The following is a 19,102-nucleotide window of genomic DNA, read 5'->3' as shown; positions in this document are numbered from 1 at the left end:
GCTGGAGAGGTGGCAGAGGGAAAGGCATGTCACGGCTGCTCCGCTCCGCTCCTCCTCGGCCTCTTCGGGCGGCGGCGGCGGCTGCTGCCTTCCTTCTCCGATCAGCTCCCCCCCGGCCCACGCTCCGCTGCATCCCCCCGGCCCGGGCCCGCCGGACAGCCCGCAGCCCCGCTAGCCTCCTTCTCCTCCGCCAGCAGCGGCGCCGCCGCCGCCGCTCGTGCCCAGGCACATCAGCTCCCCGATCCCCTCACATAGAGCACAGCGAGATCGGGGGAAGGCGGCCAGCCAGGACCCTCCTCCCCCTGCACACACAGAGCAATAGGAACAAACAGCTCCGGAGGGGCAATCTCCGCCCCCAGCCGCTTCCCCTCCCCGCCCTCCAATCCCCCGCTCCCCCTTCGCCCGCCTGGCCCCAAACACCACCACTTTCACTTTCAGAAGCTAAGAGCCACACGGGCACGCCCCGAAATTCCCAGCAACCCCAAAGGGGAACCACTCCCCTCCCCCATCCCTGCCTCCCTCCGCTCCTTCCCTTGCTCCCCAAGGGCCTGGGCTGGGCGGCTGCGGTGACCATCTCCTGCCTCCTAGTCTGTGCAGGTCTCCCCGGGGGAGGCAGAGCTCTCCTGACATGAGCTGCAAGCCAGCGGCTGTTGGCCGCAGCTCGCCAGGCAAAAATTAGCAACCCTTTCCCCAATGCCAGAGAGAGACTTCCTGCCTGGGGCAATAAAGGAAAGGTCTGGCTCCCTCCCTTCCTCTTCTCTATCTGGCAGTGGAGGAAGGGGTGTCCCTGTTCCAAAGAAATAATTTCCTTCCCCCTTTCTCCACTTGCCTGGCTGAGGGCAGTCAATTCTGTGACACTCACAAAGGGTGACAGCTACAAACTATTTCCCCCTCCCCCCCCCCAAAAAAAACATTCTCAGTCACCTGCATTTGGATGATGAGCAGAACCCATCATCTGGGCTCAAACCTTGAGAGCATCAAGGTGGTCAGGGCACCAATGGGGAGAGGACAGAGATGGGAAATAGAAGTGGATGGGGTTGGGAAGAACTGAAACAATGTTGGGATGAGAGTGGTACCAACTATGATTAGGAGGTTTATGTCATGGAGGTCATGGAAGTCACAGAATCAGGAATCTGTGACTTCCAGAGACCTCCATGACATTCTCTGCTTCAGCCACAGGGGCTGCAGGACTCTGGAGCTGACAGCCAGTGGAGCCCTGGCAGGGTTCCAGCGACAGGTGACAGCAGTGACAAGCGACAGGAGGCCCCCTGCAAAGTTCCAGCAACAGGTGATAGACTTCTGAGGGGGCCCTCCTCACATTTCCAGAGATGTGCAACAGCCCCAGATGGGGGGGGGGGGGCGGGAGCCTGGGGCAAGCAGCTGGGTTATCCCGTTTTCTCTTTGGTAAATATGGTCACCCTGCAGCTCCCAGACACTGTGGGTGTAGGGGGGGGGGCCTGCAGCTTCCAGCTGCTGCAGGCAGAGGGGGATCCCCACAGCTCCCCGCCACCACTCTGGTGGGGGAAACCATGGAGTTGCAGCAGCAAAAGTCACAGACAGGTCACGGCTTTCGTGAATTTTTGTTTATTGCCCGTGACCTGTTCATGACTTTTACTAAAAATCATGACAAAATCTTAGCCTTAACTATGAGACCTCAGAAAACACTGAAGCAAAACTAGAAGAACAAAGGAGAAGGGTCTGGAGGAAAAATAAACTGAAACAGAGTCCTGCTTCTATGGCAGTTATATTTTAAAAAAAAAACCTAAATAAAGTTGTATAAATGCTGGTGTCTAACTACCATTTAGGACTCCAATTGTGCCAAAAAGTGGAAACATTTATACAAGCAATGAAACTGCACATCAGCAGCACCCAAGATGACAGTCACCATGGGAACATTATCATTTCTCATAAAACGCACTGATAGCACAGCAGTTCAAGGAATGGTCACGAGAAGTGCAGGATTACTATATATGGAGAGAGAGAAGTGTGAGCAAGATAAATATTGAGGTGAAAAAGTAGCTAGTTTAAATTCAATCCAGATAAGAAAGAAATTATGCTGATATGAGGAAAACAAGGAACTAGCAGGAGCTCTGGTCTTACCTTTATGGAAGATGTCTGCCCTGATTGCCATGATGAGATACAGTCTTGTGCTCCTTCTGGGCTCATTGGATCTCCAAAACACCCAAATAGCAGAAATATGGCTTTTTCCAGTTTCAGCAAGCTAGGAGCCTGCACTCTTTCCTATCAGGTGATCAATACCAGTGCCACTTTAAGGCTTGCCTACTGCAATTTGTTCAGCATTGGACTACTATGAAGGCTACACAGAAAAGTCAGCTGGTTCCTTATGCAGTGAACAGCCATTTAGATAAGTCCGACCAACAAGAGCACATGACATTGGTGCTTGATCCTCCCATCTGGCTCCCTATGCAATTCTACATCCATTTCAAGGTTTTAGTGCTAATCTTCAAATATTTCAATGGGCTGGGGCCTAGTTATCTCAAAGATTCTGTGCAACCCAGCTTGACAGCTGAGATCAATGGGCACACTGTGGCTGATGGTGTCTTCAGTGAAACTGGAGATCAGGACAAGCCTGTCATAGAACACGGTGCCAAACACTTCTACATATGCCTTACTGCAATGATGATTAACGAATGGCTGACAGCTTTTTTTCCAGGAAAAGAAACAAGAAAGAACATTCCCCTTAGAAAAATGGTGGTGAGATCACGGAGAGCAGGAGTGTGTTATCTTTGTGGACGAAATTTTGCATGTCTTGTGTACTTGATGGCTGCATGCTAGGCTATGGTGATGGTACTTTAGGAATGACAGGTAGAGAGACAGTTCTTCAGAGGTGCCGAGCACCTGTAATTTACATTAACTGCAACTGAGAGCATCTCTGCGGATTTGGCCTATAGAGAGGGAGAAGGAGGATGAAACAGTTACAAATGACACTGTAAGTGGCAACACTCAACAACAACCTCCACAAGCATAGGCACACATATTTGGAAGGAAATGTGAAGCATAAAAGAAGTCAATAAAAGGGCCAAGCTGAGGCTTTTGAACAGCACACAAGAGAGCGTGGGGGGACAGCATAACCCAGTGATGAGGGTCACAGCTAAAAGGCAAAGCAAGGACCTCTCTTCATTCCTTATATATAAATACCTGGATATCCATCCAGCTGTGTGGCCACATTTCCCCCTTTCTGTTGCCGGGCAGCTGCTTTTGCTATCGAGTTCTGTGGACACTGCAGTGCAGCAAACATTTGCTGTTCCTTCCAAACCAATGTTGAAAATGCTGGCATGGACAGGATCAGCCAAGTTCAACACCCATCGTAGTAAAGTATACTAGACCCCGGCTGGAAGAGACTGATACAATACTGAGAGATTAGAAGGAAAAGCTAATCAGAGTTTTCTTAACCCTGTCTCCTGTTCCCATACAGTCCATTGCCTTAATAATGAAAGAGTAATGTTCCCGTCATCCCATGTACACTAGTGTGTTATTGTGTGGTCATGAGCAGTAAATTATTTACAAGGGATTTAGGAAAAATAGCATTGAAGCATTTGTTTTTAAAACAGATATATGAAGATCCCGGTCTCAGATGATCTTGCCACTTTGGGACTTACAGTGCTCAAGCTCCACTGCAGATGAGAATGCAGACAGCTGAATGGGAGGCAGACACTATTGGCGCACAAGGGCTCAGCACAAGGGGTGGCCCCAGATTCATTATTAAGGGAAGTAGGAGCAAAAGTCACTGACTGGGAGGGAAGTGGGGCCAGAAGGCCACTGGCTGCAGAAGAAGAGGAGAAAGTTAGCTGGCTGCCTGGGAAGTTGGGTAAATTGACCACTGGCTGTTACAGTTAAAGTCTTAATCTGGTAAACACAATCTCTCCAAATGCTTGGCCACTATTAGTCTAAATCACAAATGATTATAAAATACAGCTAAAATTCTATCTTAAAACCACAAAACCAAGATAAGCTAGAATCAGGAAAGTCAGCCTCTTGTATATGGTTATTGCCGATTAGATGGTACATAAAAAATGCCATTATAGAATTCTCCACCAATGTCCCAGTACAGCAGGGAGAGATACAGAGCCTGATTGTCTGTTACATTATAGACCATGTGATCCTCTCCTGTGGCACTATGGGGTTATAAAACTTGTTGATCTGACTATTGAGGAATTCCCTCCTAACAAGAGAATCTGCCTGTGGCACAAAGGTGGAGTGATAGCGCTCTGTCACCCGCAGTGTAGGCTGCTTGGGTGGGGAGCAGGGACATTGCTGTGTTCTGACTATTCTCAGCTGTCATAACAGTCCATTCTGGCCATAGCCAGCCAAGCATAAAGTAAGGCTACTCTAACTTATACTGGGGGCTGAGCCCAGAACTGGGGAAGTACAAAGGTGGCTCAAATCTTCCTTTACTACTAACCCTGCCCTCCCTGCGCATGCCGAGCAGAGCTTGGGGAGAACAGAGAATCTGGACTGAATTTCAACGCTAGATCTGAATTGCCTTAAGACCCACTCCTGATGCCATTGAAATGTCTGGGAATTTTCTTTGGAAGCAGGATCAGGCCCATCCTTTCTGAGTCGTGTACATTCAAATCCATAATCAACCTTTCTTCCCAACATCTTATTTTCCCAACACAACATCCATTGCAGCCAGGGTTAAGATTATATTTCAACACAATTTTGAAAAATGTGGTTGTTTTTTGTTGATATAGAGGGGAATGTATAGCATCAGACAGGAAAGTATTGTATTTGGAGAGCCATTGCCAGAGAACTGTAGAAAGTGTGTTAGCAAGCCCCAGAGGGAATATAGTACCAAGCTGAAGTCATTTGCAAGGTTCAAATATCTGCTGGCACTCATAAACTACTCCAGCTACGCTCCACTCCAGCTACACTACATTCTCACAGTTTATGGTGTTTTCAGCTTGCACTCTGAACACATAAGCTGCCACTTTTATTATAGCATTAAGATACAAGGGTTTTTTTTTTATTGGTCTATGAATATACCCCTAAAGGCATGCTCTGAGGTACTGTATGAGACTGCAGGCCGAATGGTAATTTCATCCTTATATTATTAAAGCTATTTTGTGAAGCAATTAAGCTTCCAGTATACTTGCATCTTAGGACAGGTCCACCATCCATTACTGGAAATGCTTTGCCTCCTCCCTAGGTTACTCCAACATTTCTAAGTCTCTGTTTGCAGATTTGCTGTATCTTTTCTGGAGTCTTATAGCATTAATGTTCAGTTTCACAGGATATGTCTACACTGCATCTAAGAGCAAGCCTCCCAGTGTGGGTCCACAGACTTGTGTTAGCAGGGCTCCTGCTAGCATGCTAAAATTAGCTCTGTAGACACTGGTGCTTGGGCTCTGCAAGCACAAAAGGAGGGGGTTTCAGAGCCCCAGTTCCAGACTGAGTCCCAATGTCAAAGCACCATCTACACAGCTATTTTTAGCATACTAGCATGAGCCCTGCTAGCACAGGTCTGTGGACCCAGGCTGGGAGGTTTGCTCCCAGACTCAGTGTAGACATACCCTGTGTTCATTCTCATTTGGTTTTGTACAGATTGTTGAGGAAACTGCTCTGCCCCAAATCTCCCTCCATTGCTCTTTGTCATTTCTTTTTCCATGTTGTCTTCTCAAACAATTTTAGATTTATCCTTTTAACATCTGTTATTGCCTAAATTCTCAGCATGGGTAATTTGGAGACAACGGCTCCTGTTTCCTTCTCAGTTACACCCCTGTAAATGAGGATCAACTTCACTGGAGTCAAGGAAGTAGCACTGGTGTAAAACTAGTGTCAGTGAGAGCGGAAGAGAATCAGGTCCAAATATTTTTTAACACTTGTAATGAATTAATGTGTTATATAAGGTCAGTCCATTGCCTTTCTCAACCCACCAAACATGGAAAATGCAGCAGAGTCCTGGTCAATCATGAAGTAGGAATAGGAACAACTTGGTTGCTTTTCATCATTCTTTCCCCATCTTCCTTTCCCCCAGCATGAGTTTTGTTTTCTTAGTTGCCATCTGTATGTGATTTATATTAATATGTATCAATATGCATGAACAAGCAACTTCTCTGGATCAAATGTAGGGAAGAGGAATGGAAGAGCGAGCAGAAGGAGGTGAAGGATAACAAATAGAAGCAGAGGAAGGGGCAAAGGGAAAATGAAGGGAAAGAAGGGATGGAGGAAGAAAGAGTGAGTGAAAAGGATAAAGCTTTAAGGAGATGATAAAAGGAATGAAGAGAGGGAACAGGTAAAGGAGATGGAGAGATTTTATTTTCTCACCCTGCAGGTCCTATTGTGGAAAATAGGACCTGCCTTCTTGTGGAAAAAATTTTTTATTTGTATGAGGAGAAAAATCCATAAATTTCTCCTTATAGAGCTTCCTCCAAATTCTTCTGTCAGAAAGGGCAGAAGGGGGTTGCTTCCCTGCAGAAGAAGAGGGATTACAAACTCCAGGGATCTGCCAGGGTCCAAAGGAAGCCATGGAAATCCATACAGAGCTCAGCCTCTATGCTGGCTGTCTCCTGCCACTATTGCTGTCCCCCGCTCCTCTGAAGCAATGCTGAAACAGTGACTTCTAGCCACAGCTGCCTCTTTACCTCCTCTTAAAATAACATTCCACAGCATAAAGTCTGTTGGTTCTTCTCAATAGTTGATACAGCCTTCATCTGCATGAACTCCTGAGATGTACTGCAGGACTGAAGGGAATGATACCCATCCTCCTGGTCCTTCTTCTTGTGCCCCATTCCCATGCATGGACACTGGATCCACAACACTTCCTCTACATGCCCAGGGGCAGAGATGGCCTTATAAAGTGGCTCTCTTTCATTCCCAGTCATGTAGACAAGGGCAGAGCTCAGGGGTATGCTCAGGCTCTTAGGTGTGGTTGAAAATGACTGGTTCTTAATCTCACCCTCATATTGACTTTTACTAAAACTTGAATCTGAAATAATCTAAGTAGGATAATAATCAGTTGGTATAGTCAGAGTTTTTAACAGATTCTTTCAGTGAAAAATCACCAGCTTGTTATAGCCTGTTTTCCCCTGCACTAGTTTCCTCTCTTCAACCATATTGAAAGCCAATTTAGAAACTCTGTGCAATCTCTCTTGCAACTGATGTGTGGGCGAATCAGTTTCTAGGGCTTTGTTTCCAAACCAGCTGTTCACACAAAGGTAGGGCTCCTCCCAGCAAAAGAAACTCTTGTAATCTTTACTCCTCCCACCTTATGTGTAAGTATGACAATCCTTCACAGGGAAGGAGAGGGAGAGGGGAGCTCTCTTCCACTGCAATATTTTGTAGAGATTGGGGCTTAATTCTGTATGGTGCTGCATGTCCTCAGCTCCCTTTGAAGTCCCTGAGGGAACTCATTACCTCACAGGATGCACTAAAACTGTTAAATTACAAATCTAGGCCACTTATGATAAACCTCATTTAAATGATCATTCTACAAGTAAGACATAATTAAATTGTGTCAGAGACCCGCAGTATCCAAAAGGAACTCACTCCAACCAAATTCTTTCCTCAGACAGGATGTCTCTGGGGAGAATTTATTAATCATAAAAGGAAAATGATTCATTACAACTAAGGAATGAACTGTGTGTCCCAAGGCCCGCTATCATTCACTGATGTGATCTGCTGCCAGGATTTACATGCAGGCTTCTGAGTTAAGCTGTGAACTAAGCGCTGAAAATCAAAATTAACGGTTCATGCTAGGAAACACCTTTTTCATTAAAATATATTCAGGGCTCATGTTAGGGCAACAGGAAAGGAATCATCCTGATGTATTGGGCTAAATTATGCCTCCCTCTGGTATATCTGAAGGGGAGAAAGAGTATTGGGAACTCCTCAAACCTCTACTTTGTGCACTTGCCAGCGTGCAATGCATATCTGGAATGGTTCTAAGCACTGTTAGGGTGGCTGGCTCAGAAACACTAGAGGGCATTTCTCACTGAAGCAAGATCATGGTCCTGGCTCCACCCCCTGTGTAGTCATGCTGTAGGAAATGCTGGCTAAACCTGTTGTATGGGTGTAGCAAGGGGATCTCTTAGCCATGTTCCTCCAGAGCTCTGAATGTATTATGCCATTCAGAGGCATAAAATCTTTATTTGGCAATATGCCGTTTTACCCTCTTCAGTGCAGCTCAGGATTGTAAGAGCCATAAATAAGGCCACTGTTTTAAGTGAAGAGGGTCAGACCGAGATTTGGGTGAGAAGAAAGGTGTGTGTGTGTGCAGGTGTCTGTGTGTTAAACTGCAGGTACAATTTTTTTGTGACAGAGTGAAAATTAAAGTAGAAGGTTTTAGTTCACTATAATTTGTACTCATTTTCCTAAGTTGATGTGTACACCTACATGCTCAAACAAACTGTTTGCAATCAATCCATAGAGGAGGGGAAATTGCAAAAATAAATACATGAAATTTAAAAATCACTGAATAATAAATTAATGCAAGGGGATTCTTCTCACAGACATTCTGCAAACAGAAAAAGAGAATAAGGTTCTCATCCAAGAAACACAAGCATGTGTGTGCAACTGTACAATTCCATTGATTTCAACAGAACTAGAGTTTACAAGATCTGGACCTTGGTTCATTGAACAAATTATTTGCTCAGTTCTAATTTTAACTTTGCTTTCTAAACTGTAGAAAGGAGGAAGCATTGGCTAGTGATCAGAACCTATTAGCTGGGATTTAGACGATATCAGAAGAAAATGGGTTCTATCTGCCATTCTGCCATTGACTTGCTTTGTCATCTTAGGCACTTATGGCCTAATTTTCAGAGGTGCTGAAGTCAATGGGAGTTGTGAGTACACAGCGCTTCTGAAAATCAGGCCAATAACCTGGCTGCACCTCAGTTTACCCAGCTGCAAAATAAGTATAAAAATATTATCTACCTACTCGCCAGAGATATTGCGAGGCTTATTAATATATGTCTTTAGAATATTTTGAGGCCCTAAGTTGAAAGGCACAATATGAGCATTATATTTATTGTTCCTTTTTGTTTGAAATGGTCTATCATGTGGTGTACAACCCATGAATTCTTGTCTTTTATTCCCCTTGTAAAGAACTGTATTAAGAATACTGCCTCACACAAGCAATGTGTAATGTCTCTGTCAGTCAAAGGTGTTGGAATGTGATAAGTATATTTATATATAGTTTAACTTTAGTACATGGAGGTTAATGATCCTTTATCTATCTCTCTGATTAGAAAGCACAATGATGACTAGGTGGTAAATAGCTCAGACAGCAGGAAAGGCACACAATAGGCACTAGGAATGCTAAGAAAAAGGAAATTATGGAGAGCCAGGTAGAAAGAGGGAGGAAGAAGGGGTGAAAAGATAGTCACCTTTTATCTGCTGGCATGAGCTTTCCTTTTACCTGTGACCCCTGTCTCTTTCTCTCTTCCTTCAGTAGGTATTATCTCCACCTGTGCTCTCCTGTTTTGTGTAAATTCGTTGTCTCTCTCTCTCTCCTGGTGCTTTCTATTCTATATTTTCTCTCTTTGCCTTGTCTCTTGGCCCTTTTGAGTCCTTTGTCTTTCTGCATATCTCTCAGTGCCCACATAACAATGTGGGAGTTTAATAGAATGCACAAAGAATATCTTCTCTACCTTGTGTTTTATGACACAGCATTTCCAATATCAGTAACTTACAGCAATAAAAGGAAGATAACAAGGACTCAGTGAACCTTGCAAGATCTGGTTTATATGGGTTCATGAATTGGAATGTGGGGGTTCCCTGGCATGGGTTAGCTGCTGCTAATATGCTGAGAAGTTTGGACGTTTTTCTTGAGCCTGTCCTAGTTCACCTGGAGGTATGTGTTCTAGAGGACCTGAATCTCCAGGAAACTGCATCCCACAGGGATGAGTGGAGAGCTCACTACCACCCAGGAGGTCCCTCATCCAGGCCTTGGGACTCCCAAGTCTTACCTTTGCCGTCGTCTGGTGAGGCCGATGGCCTGATCCCCTCCATCTCTTGATGGGCTGTTCCTAGCCCGCCATGCCTTATGCCTGGGGACACCATGATGTATCAGGTGACTGATTTCTCCATTTTCTAGCTTTGGGGACCTTCTAGCATTAGTCACTTTCCTTCAGAATCCACACAGCCTTCAGAGCCATCAGGAAGCAGCCTGTCTTCCCTGTACAGACAGTCGAAAACAGGAAGCACTCCCTCTCCTGCAGCAGTCAGCTCCTAAACTAACTGTAAGAGCAATGCAGCACCATATGAGGCTGAGCAGATAACTCTAAGGGAAGCCCTAGTAGGTAGCTCTACTTGCAGCTCCAGTTCATCTAGGGAGTAACAGCAGTTGGAGGAGTGTTACCTCTCTCTCTTGCTCACTACTGGAGGAGGGTCAGTCTGATTTCTAACACCCCAGAAGGGTCTCTGGATGTGAGGGAACAATGGACCATACTAGACAACCGCCATCAAATCTAGAGAAAGCAGCTACCTGATGCCCTCTGAAGATTCAGGAGAGGGGGCTTAGGAATGAGCAGAGGAATCAAGACACTAGTGCCTTGAAGATAACAAAACTATGGTTTGGAATGAGGGCCCAGGACCTCGGGTGGGTGGTAGGGTGTTGTACTGTGTAAATATCATAAGGCAGCTCCACCAAATGTTCATGGAGGGTAGGACTAGCATTCAAACCCATTCTGGATTCCAGGTGTATTCAGGGTTCTGATGAGAATAATTTAAACATTATGTAGGATAATATAAAAGTGCTTCCCTGACAAGATGCTTGGGACATTGTATGGCACAATCAGGGTTGGCCCTAGGTGTTCTGCCACCCAGGGCTGAAAACTGTGCCCCCCTCACCCCTACCTGAAGTGGTGACTGTGAAAACAAAACAAAACAAAATGGCCGTCCCCTCTCCTCATGTTGATTTGGCACCCTTCCCAGAATTTAGTGCCCAGAGCGACTGCTCTGTTCACCCATTCCTAAGGCCAGCCCTGGGCATAACAAAATGTAGGTAACAATGTAAAAACTGAGCAGACCGGTCTAAAACAAAATGCTGGGACTTCAGAAAGTTTTGATTCAAAATGTAAGGCATCACTGGTGAAAAAGAACTTCTTATTGGACTGTCTTTCTCAGCTGTAATTCTCTTTTTTTGGTGTTAAGTGTCTCTCCCAACCCCTCCATCCCAGTCTCCCCTCCAATTCCCGCTTTGCCTTCCCTGGCTGCTCCACTCTGTTTGCTGGAATCAGTCTGCATATGTTGTGTTGGTTCTGCAGCGATCAGTATTCTGGTAAATTTCACTCTGCAGCTACTTCCCAGGGAATGAAGCATCAAAGGAGAGCAATGCAGGAAGCAGAGATGTGTCGAGAACTGCATCATAGAGTGGACAAGTTGTATATGAATCAGTCTCTCCATGTGGTTCGCATCTAGTATGGTGGAATGCTGACTGATTTTTACAGTATAACTATTGAGAGTGACATAATCGGGCCTACCCGGCCATGTGCATATGATACCAGTGCTCCATAATCTGAAGTGGCTGCCTCTGGGTTTCTGGGTGATGTCTGAAGTATTATCTTTGTCTTTGAAAAGGGGCTGCTAGTAGGGAATTGTCTGAGGGGAGCCCCATGGCTTTGCAACTCATTTTCCTGCCTGATCTCAAAGTGTTTACAAAGGAGGTCAGTATCATTATCCCCATTCTACAGATGGGGAAACTGAGGCATGGAGCAGGGATGTGATTTACACAAAGTCACTCAGCAAACCAGTGGGCTTCGGGGCATGCTGAAAACCACATTGTTTCCCCTCAACATTTGATGATGTCAGGAAAGTATAATTGCTGAAGAGGAAGACTGTTTTTAACTTTGAATTTGAACGGCTCATTAGTTAGGGGTTATATGGGCCAGAGCTGAATCATTTATAATGGAGTTGCTTTTTTATATGTATTCACGGGCACCTAAAGCTCTTTTTAGTGTGTATAAATCAAAACAAATAAATGCATACTGTTTGGAGCCAAATTCAGGGCTGAGATGTGAGGTGATGTACATTAGACTTCCTTCTAGTCAGTTTGACCCATTTACCAATGTGTGAGTGAGTGTAAAGGAGCCTACGCTGGTGAAACGTACACCCTGAGGAAAAGGAGAGAGCTGAGAATGTGTACGGTAAAGAAGGGGCTGGCCTGCTTTAACTTATACTGCCTCACACCCTCACATTAGCCACTTTTCTTGCTGTATTCCTTTTGCTGGTGTCCTGGCATTATACCAGCTTAAACTCTGCTGCACTAAGTGAGCCAAATTCAGAGGTGATCTGTGAGAGGGGGGTGCACATGACATGTCTGGGAGAGTAAGTTGGGGTACCACACTGGGGAGACTAGGAGAAGGTATCTGTTTCACCTAGACTCACCCCACCCCGTCTCTAAAAACCCTACCGAAGTACAAAAATAAAACCAATCCCAACCCCCCATACAAATTCCCCTTGCCTCTGAAATGTGTATCTTCACTTCAACAAAGATAGTGAAAACCCTGCCAGAGCTTCTGTGCAGGTTCCTGGCTTTCCAAATGAGTGTCAACGACAAACAAAGGAAACAACTCTGAAGTTCAGAGCAGCAACATTTGTTATTGTAGTAGTGCTTGGTAATGGCATGGTAGCTAAGAGTCCGCAGCCCATGTTACTAACTCTTTGTTTTGGAACTCACAATAGAGCTAGTTGATACTGTATCATGTAGAAAGCTACGGCCTGTAAATTTCGTACATCTGCACATATTGTAATTATATATGATAACTTATTTATAGACACCTGTGCAGTGCTTATCACTGTAGCATCTGAGTGGCTCACACACATGCCTGGGTGGCGGGTAACTAATGCTACATGTTGTGACCTAGGAACAAGGCCCTGATCGTTGGCTTCACCACAGCTGTGCTCAGGGCAGGATCTGAGAGGTCCTGATTAGAGGCAGCTTTATGCTGCTTTTACACACCTGCTCTCGCTGCCCAATTCCAGGGCTGGCCAGGCAATACTTGACTTCAGCAAAAATGAGAACAACTCTAAGGCCATGTCTGTACTAGCGAACTTACAGCGGCACAGCTGTACTGATGCAGCTGCGCCACTGTAAGATCGCTCATGTAGCTGCTCTTTGCCAGCGGGAGAGAGCTCTCCCGTCGACATAATAAAACCACCTCCACGAGCAGCGATAGTGATGTCAGCGGGAGAAGCCCTCCCGCCAAGATGGCGCTGTCCACTCCGGCACTTCTGTCAGTGTAACTTATGTCGCTCAGGTGGAGTGTTTTTTCACACTCCTGAGCAACGTAGGTTATACTGACAAAAGTGGTAGTGTATACATGGCCTAAGCTGCTCTCACTATAAAGGCCCCTATGCTGGCATTATACCACAATGGGAATCCCCTGTTGGCTCTTTAAGCTAGTTGTACAAGAGAAAAAAAGGAAGGTAGTGTGGTCTAGTGGATAAAGAAATGGCGTAGTAGTCGGGAACTTGGGTTCTAGGCCTGTCTCTGATACTGATATGACCTTGCCTAAGCCACTTCATTTTCTCTCTCTGCCTTTGGATTCTGGTGATGAGCATAGTATAAGAACCAATAGAGAATATAATAGCTATGGGCAAGGATTAAGGTGATACTGCTGAACGTGAAATCTTATATTTTTTAAACCTCTCATTGAAAAACTCTAAAATATGTAGCCCGGTAGCATCACCCATTTACTTGTATGTAACACAGACAGGACAAAATACCATACTCCAAATCAAACTAAGGCTGCGCTAGTAAAAAATAAAATAAAGGGAGGACGAGACAATTCTGTGAAAATGTTAAGTTATTTCTATTTTGAAATGGAGCAATTTTTAGATTTCTTAATATTTTTCATGAACTACATTTATGAAGAGTTTTGAACTGTCAAATTTTCAGGGTTTCCCCCTTTTTCCCACTTACTCATTTTCTTTCTTTCTTTCTTTTAATTTTTCTTTCTGCTATCCAATTTTTGCAAAGTTAGAGCATCTGCTCTATGATGTTTCATGCTTCCTTTGCCAACCTGAAACTCTTCCAAAGTTGAGGAGTTTTGAAAAGTTAGTTGGGGTCAGGGGGAGCACAAAACAAAACCCAGATATCATTCATTCTGTTGCATTCAGTGGCAATAAGCAATAAAGGAGAAAAGAAATGGAAAAACAAAACAGAAAAACCACAAATGAACAAACAAACAAAAAACACATATAGTTAAAGCAATACAAAAACTGCATGTAGACCAGTCCTATTAGTTTTAGATTATTTTTTCTCCAGGTATAACTTGCATTTTTTAAAACCAGATTTATTTCTTCTCCTTTGGCCTGATTCCACACAATTTTACAGCGCTTCTATTCTGATGCAATTCCACTGACATCAGAGGAGCTACACCAACATAAACCCAATGTACTGCAGTGGCGGATCTGGCTCTGTACTTGCTGTAATGAGAGCTGGAATTCTGTTTAATGGAAAATGTCAGGTGCCAATAGTTCAGAGCTTACGTTGTACATAGTATGTTGTACAGGGTACAGAGACAAGTAGTGCCATCTCTCAGGGCTCGACTATGTACAGAGTTATCCTGGTTTCAATTAAGATATGATTATAAATGGATTTAGTTAAGCTAGTGCAAAACACTGCGAGGGCACTCTCACTTTAGTTTCAACCACACTTATTTGGGTTTAATTTGAGGCCATGTCTACACTACCAGCTGCGGTTGACGCAAGTAACGTCAGCATAAAGCCACCCCAGTAGTATGTTGCTCATGTGTGTGCACACTCGGCTGCTGACATCCGCACTACACGTACTCATGAGGAAAGTTTGTGTCAATTCACACAGTGGTGCACACTGGGTAGGTATCCCAGTGTGCCACTTGCTACCTTCTGGCGCACTGTCCTTTGGGAAATTTTGGCAATGCATGGTGGGGCAGAAATGGGTGGCACAAGGGTGACTGGGAGCATGGGGTCAAGTTCCCATCATGCAACTTTCTCCATCCCATAATGCCATCCATATCCCATAATTTTCTTTTTTTTAAATCCCACAAAATCACACGGCACTTTTCACTGTCCGCCATCTCTGACAGAAGCATGAAGCCCACAGAGCTCTGCGCTATTCTGATGAACACTGCAAACACAGGTTGAAAAATCCTCTGATATTTGCAGAGCTGCAGGAAGCACCACGACAACTGGGGGCATGACAATTTCACCAAGGCCAGGCTGCTGAGGGTCATAGCTTAAACCCATTCAAGGTTGTTGGTGGCATTCATGGAGTAGCTGCCGATGATGGAGCACCACTTCTAGGCCCAAGAAACAAGCACTGACTGGTGGGATCACATCATAGGCAGACATGCCAAACCTGTGGGGGGAAAAAATGCAGAAATTGGGCTTTTTTTTGGCTTAAGAGTTGCTTGTTGGCTAGTTTTTGGCTTGTAGCTTGTTGCTTGTTGTAGCTTGTTGCTTCTTTTTTTTCGATTGGCTCCCAGCAAGCAGGGGTAGGGGGGGCAAGCTCGGGCAAGCAGGGGCAAGGGGAGGAGAGAGTCAGGGGTGCACAGAGGGCCCACCGCAGTCCCAGACTGCACACTGGGGGGATCTAGTCACATAGAGAGTTGGGGTTCTTAGGGATTGGCTTGTTTTGGCCTTGTTTTGAGATGGGATTAGCTTGATTTTTGGCTTATTCTGAAAGTTGGGGGTGCTTATTTACCGCGTGAAAGTTGGCAACTGTGATCATAACAAAGGTTAGGGATGACAAGCGGTGGCTGCAGAACTTTTGGATGTGAAAGGCCATGTTCCTGGATCTGTGTGATGTGCTCATTCCAGCCATCCAGTGCAAGGACCGCAGAATGAGAGCTGGACTGACAGTGGAGAACTGAGTGGCAATTGCACCATGGAAACTTGCATCTCTGGTTTGCTACTGGTCAGTGGCCAATCATTTTGGAGTTGGAAAGTCCACAGTGGGGGCCTTTACATAAGAACAACATCAGAACGGCCATACTGGGTCAGACCAAAGGTCCATCAAGCCCAGTATCCTGTCCAGGTGGTGTTCACCTCAGGCGCCTCCCCACAAGTGGCAACATGTCCCTGCTGCTCCTCGGCGGAGGCACAGCCCCGCGGCTCTGCACACTGCCTCCGCCCGCAGGCACCACCCCTGCAGCTCCCATTGGCCATGGTTCCCAGCCAATGGGAGCTGCAGAGCCAGTGCTTGGGGCGGGGACAGCGCACGGAGCCCCCGTGGCCATTCCTCTGCCTTGGAGCAGCAGGGACATGTCGCCGCTTCCGGGAAGCCAGGTAGGGAGCCTGCCAGCCCTGCGCCAACTGGACTATAAACTGGACTTTCAATGAAGATCAGAAATGCCGGTTCATAGAGCTTTTCGGCTGGTAAAGTGCCGGATAACACAGTATGACGGGTTGGATCACAGAAACCCCCTTGGGAACTGCCAACTGATGTGCCAAGACTACTTCTGCCCCTGCTTTCCTTGCCAGCCTGGGACTCCAGCACCCTGTCTTGTTGAGCCAGACACGCCAGTCGGCTCCAGCACAGACCCAGGGTCTGAACCACATGCCCCAAACCTGCAGACTTAACTGAAAGCAGCTTACAGAAGTGTTCCTGTCTTTAACACTCAGATGCCCAACTCCCAATGGGGTCCAAACCCCAAATAAATCTGTTTTACCCTGTATAAAGCTTATATAGGGTAAACTCATAAATTGTTCGCCCTCCATAACACTGATAGAAAGGTATGTACAGCTGTTTGCCCCCTCCCCCCAGGTATTAATACATACTCTGGGTTAATTAATAAGTAAAAAGTGATTTTATTAAATACAGAAAGTAGGATTTAAGTAGTTCCAAGTAGTAACAGACAGAACAAAGTGAATTACCAAGCAAAATAAAATAGAACACGCAAGCCTATGTCTAAGAAAACTGAATACAGATAAAAATCTCACCCAGTAAGCTTCCTTTTACAGACAAGTCTCCCTCTAGTCTGAGTCCAGCAATCACTCACACACACCCTGTAGTTACTGTCCTTTGTTCCAGTTTCTTTCAGGTATCCTTGGGGGTGGAGAGGCTATCTCTTTAGCCAGCTGAAGACAAAATGGAGGGGTCTCCTAGGGGTTTAAGTAGACTTTCTCTTCTGGGTGGAGACCCCCTCCTCTCTCCTATGCAAAGTCCAGCTCCAAGATGGAGTTTTGGAGTCACAGGGGCAAGTCACATGTCCATGCATGACTCAGTTTTTACAGGCAGCAGCCATTGCTTACCTGCTACCTTGAACATCCTCATGTAGATTTCTTATGTGGATTAGAGCCAGGGCCGGCTCTGGCTTTCTGGCCGCCCCAAGAAAAAAAAAAAAAAAAAAAAAACACGGCGGGAGGGAGTGGGGGGAGAGAGAAAAGGGGGGCGGCCAGGGCTTCAGTGGGTCGGCAGGGAGGGAAGGACGCGGGCTGCCCTGCCGGGCTTGCTGCAGGGCGCTCCCGTCCTCCACGCCGCTGCCCCCTACAGGGCGGCCGGAGCGGAACAACAACAACAACAAAAGCGGCCGTGCCGCCCTAGGATTGGGCGGAATGCCGCCTCCTACAAGCTGCCGCCCCAAGCACCAGCTTGCTTGGCTAGTGCCTGGAGCCGGCCCTGATTAGAGCCTCCCAAGATCCATTGTCCCTTAAGTGCTTCTTGATTGGGCACTTAATTTGCACATTCCTTTCTCAAGAAGCTGACCAAATGCTTTACAAAGGCTACTTAGAAATCAAGCAAGTATACAGTCAATATTTCTAACTTCAAGTACAAAAATGATACATGCATACAAATAGGAGGAATGTATTCAGTAGATCATAACCTTTACATAGATATGTTACATGGAATATGTAGCATAAAACATATTCCAGTTATATCATATATATACATTCATAAGCATATTCCCATGAAGCCTTATGGGGTGCACCGTCACACACAGCTTTTACTGTAGTTAAAGTCCAAAGCTGACTGCGAAGAGTTACAAAGGGATCTCACAAAACTGGGTGACTGGGCAAGAAAATAGCAGATGAAATTCAATGTTGATAAATGCAAAGTAATGCACATTGGAAAACATAATCCCAACTATACATACAAAATGATGAGGTGTAAACTAGCTGTTACCGCTCAAGAAAGATCTTACAGTCATGGTGATAGTTCTCTGAAAACATCTTCTCAATGTACAGCCGCAGTTCAAAAAGTGAACAGAATGTAAGGAACCATTAGGAAAGGGATAGATAATAAGATAGAAAATATGATAATGCCTCTATATAAATCCATTGTAAGCCCACAACTCGAATGCTGCATGCAGTTCTGTTCACCTCATCTCAAAAAAGATATATTAGAATTGGAAAAGATACAGAGAAGGGCAACAAAAGTGATTAGGGCTATGGAACAGCTTCAGTACAAGGAAAGATTAAAATGACTTGGACTTTTCAGCTTAGAAAAGAGACGACTAAGGAGGGATATGATAGAGGTCTATAAAATCATGACTGGTGTGGAGAAATGAATACGGAAGTGTTATTTACTCCTTCACATAACACAAGAGCCAGGTGTCATCCAATTACATTAATAGGCAGCAGGTTTTCAATAAACAAAACGAAACACTTCTTCACACAACACACAGTCAACCTGTGGAACTTGTTGCCAGGGGATGTTGTGAAAGCCAAAACTGTAACTGGGTTCAAAAAAGAACTAGATAAGTCCATAGAGGATAGGTCCATCAGTTGCTATTAGCCAAAACGGTCAAGGATGCAACCCCATGCTCTGAGTGTCCTAGCCTCTGTTTGCCAGAAGCTGGGAGTGGACGACAAGGGATGGATCACTTGATGATTACCTGTCCTGTCCCTCTGAAGCATCCGGTATTGGCCACTGTCAGAAGACAGGATACTGGGCTAGATGGACCATTGGTCTGACCCAGTATGGCCGTTCTTATGTTCTTAGGAGCCATTGTTTGGTTTTATGCAATAAATAAAATTTCAGCCCCTATTTCCATGAATATGATTGCAGGGCAATGGCACTGAGTACTGGTACTATTTGTGATAGCCATGGTGATTTTAGCTGATATCTCACTCCTAAGGGTCATAAAGGCTCAGAGAACACAGCTCCTGCTGGTGTCCCAAAGCCACCGGGGCCATATGCCCCTAACCTATTTAC

The sequence above is a fragment of the Emys orbicularis genome, chromosome 1 (assembly GCF_028017835.1).
Source record: "Emys orbicularis isolate rEmyOrb1 chromosome 1, rEmyOrb1.hap1, whole genome shotgun sequence".
Taxonomy (NCBI): domain Eukaryota; kingdom Metazoa; phylum Chordata; order Testudines; family Emydidae; genus Emys; species Emys orbicularis.
Note: the sequence above shows the minus strand (reverse complement) of the source record.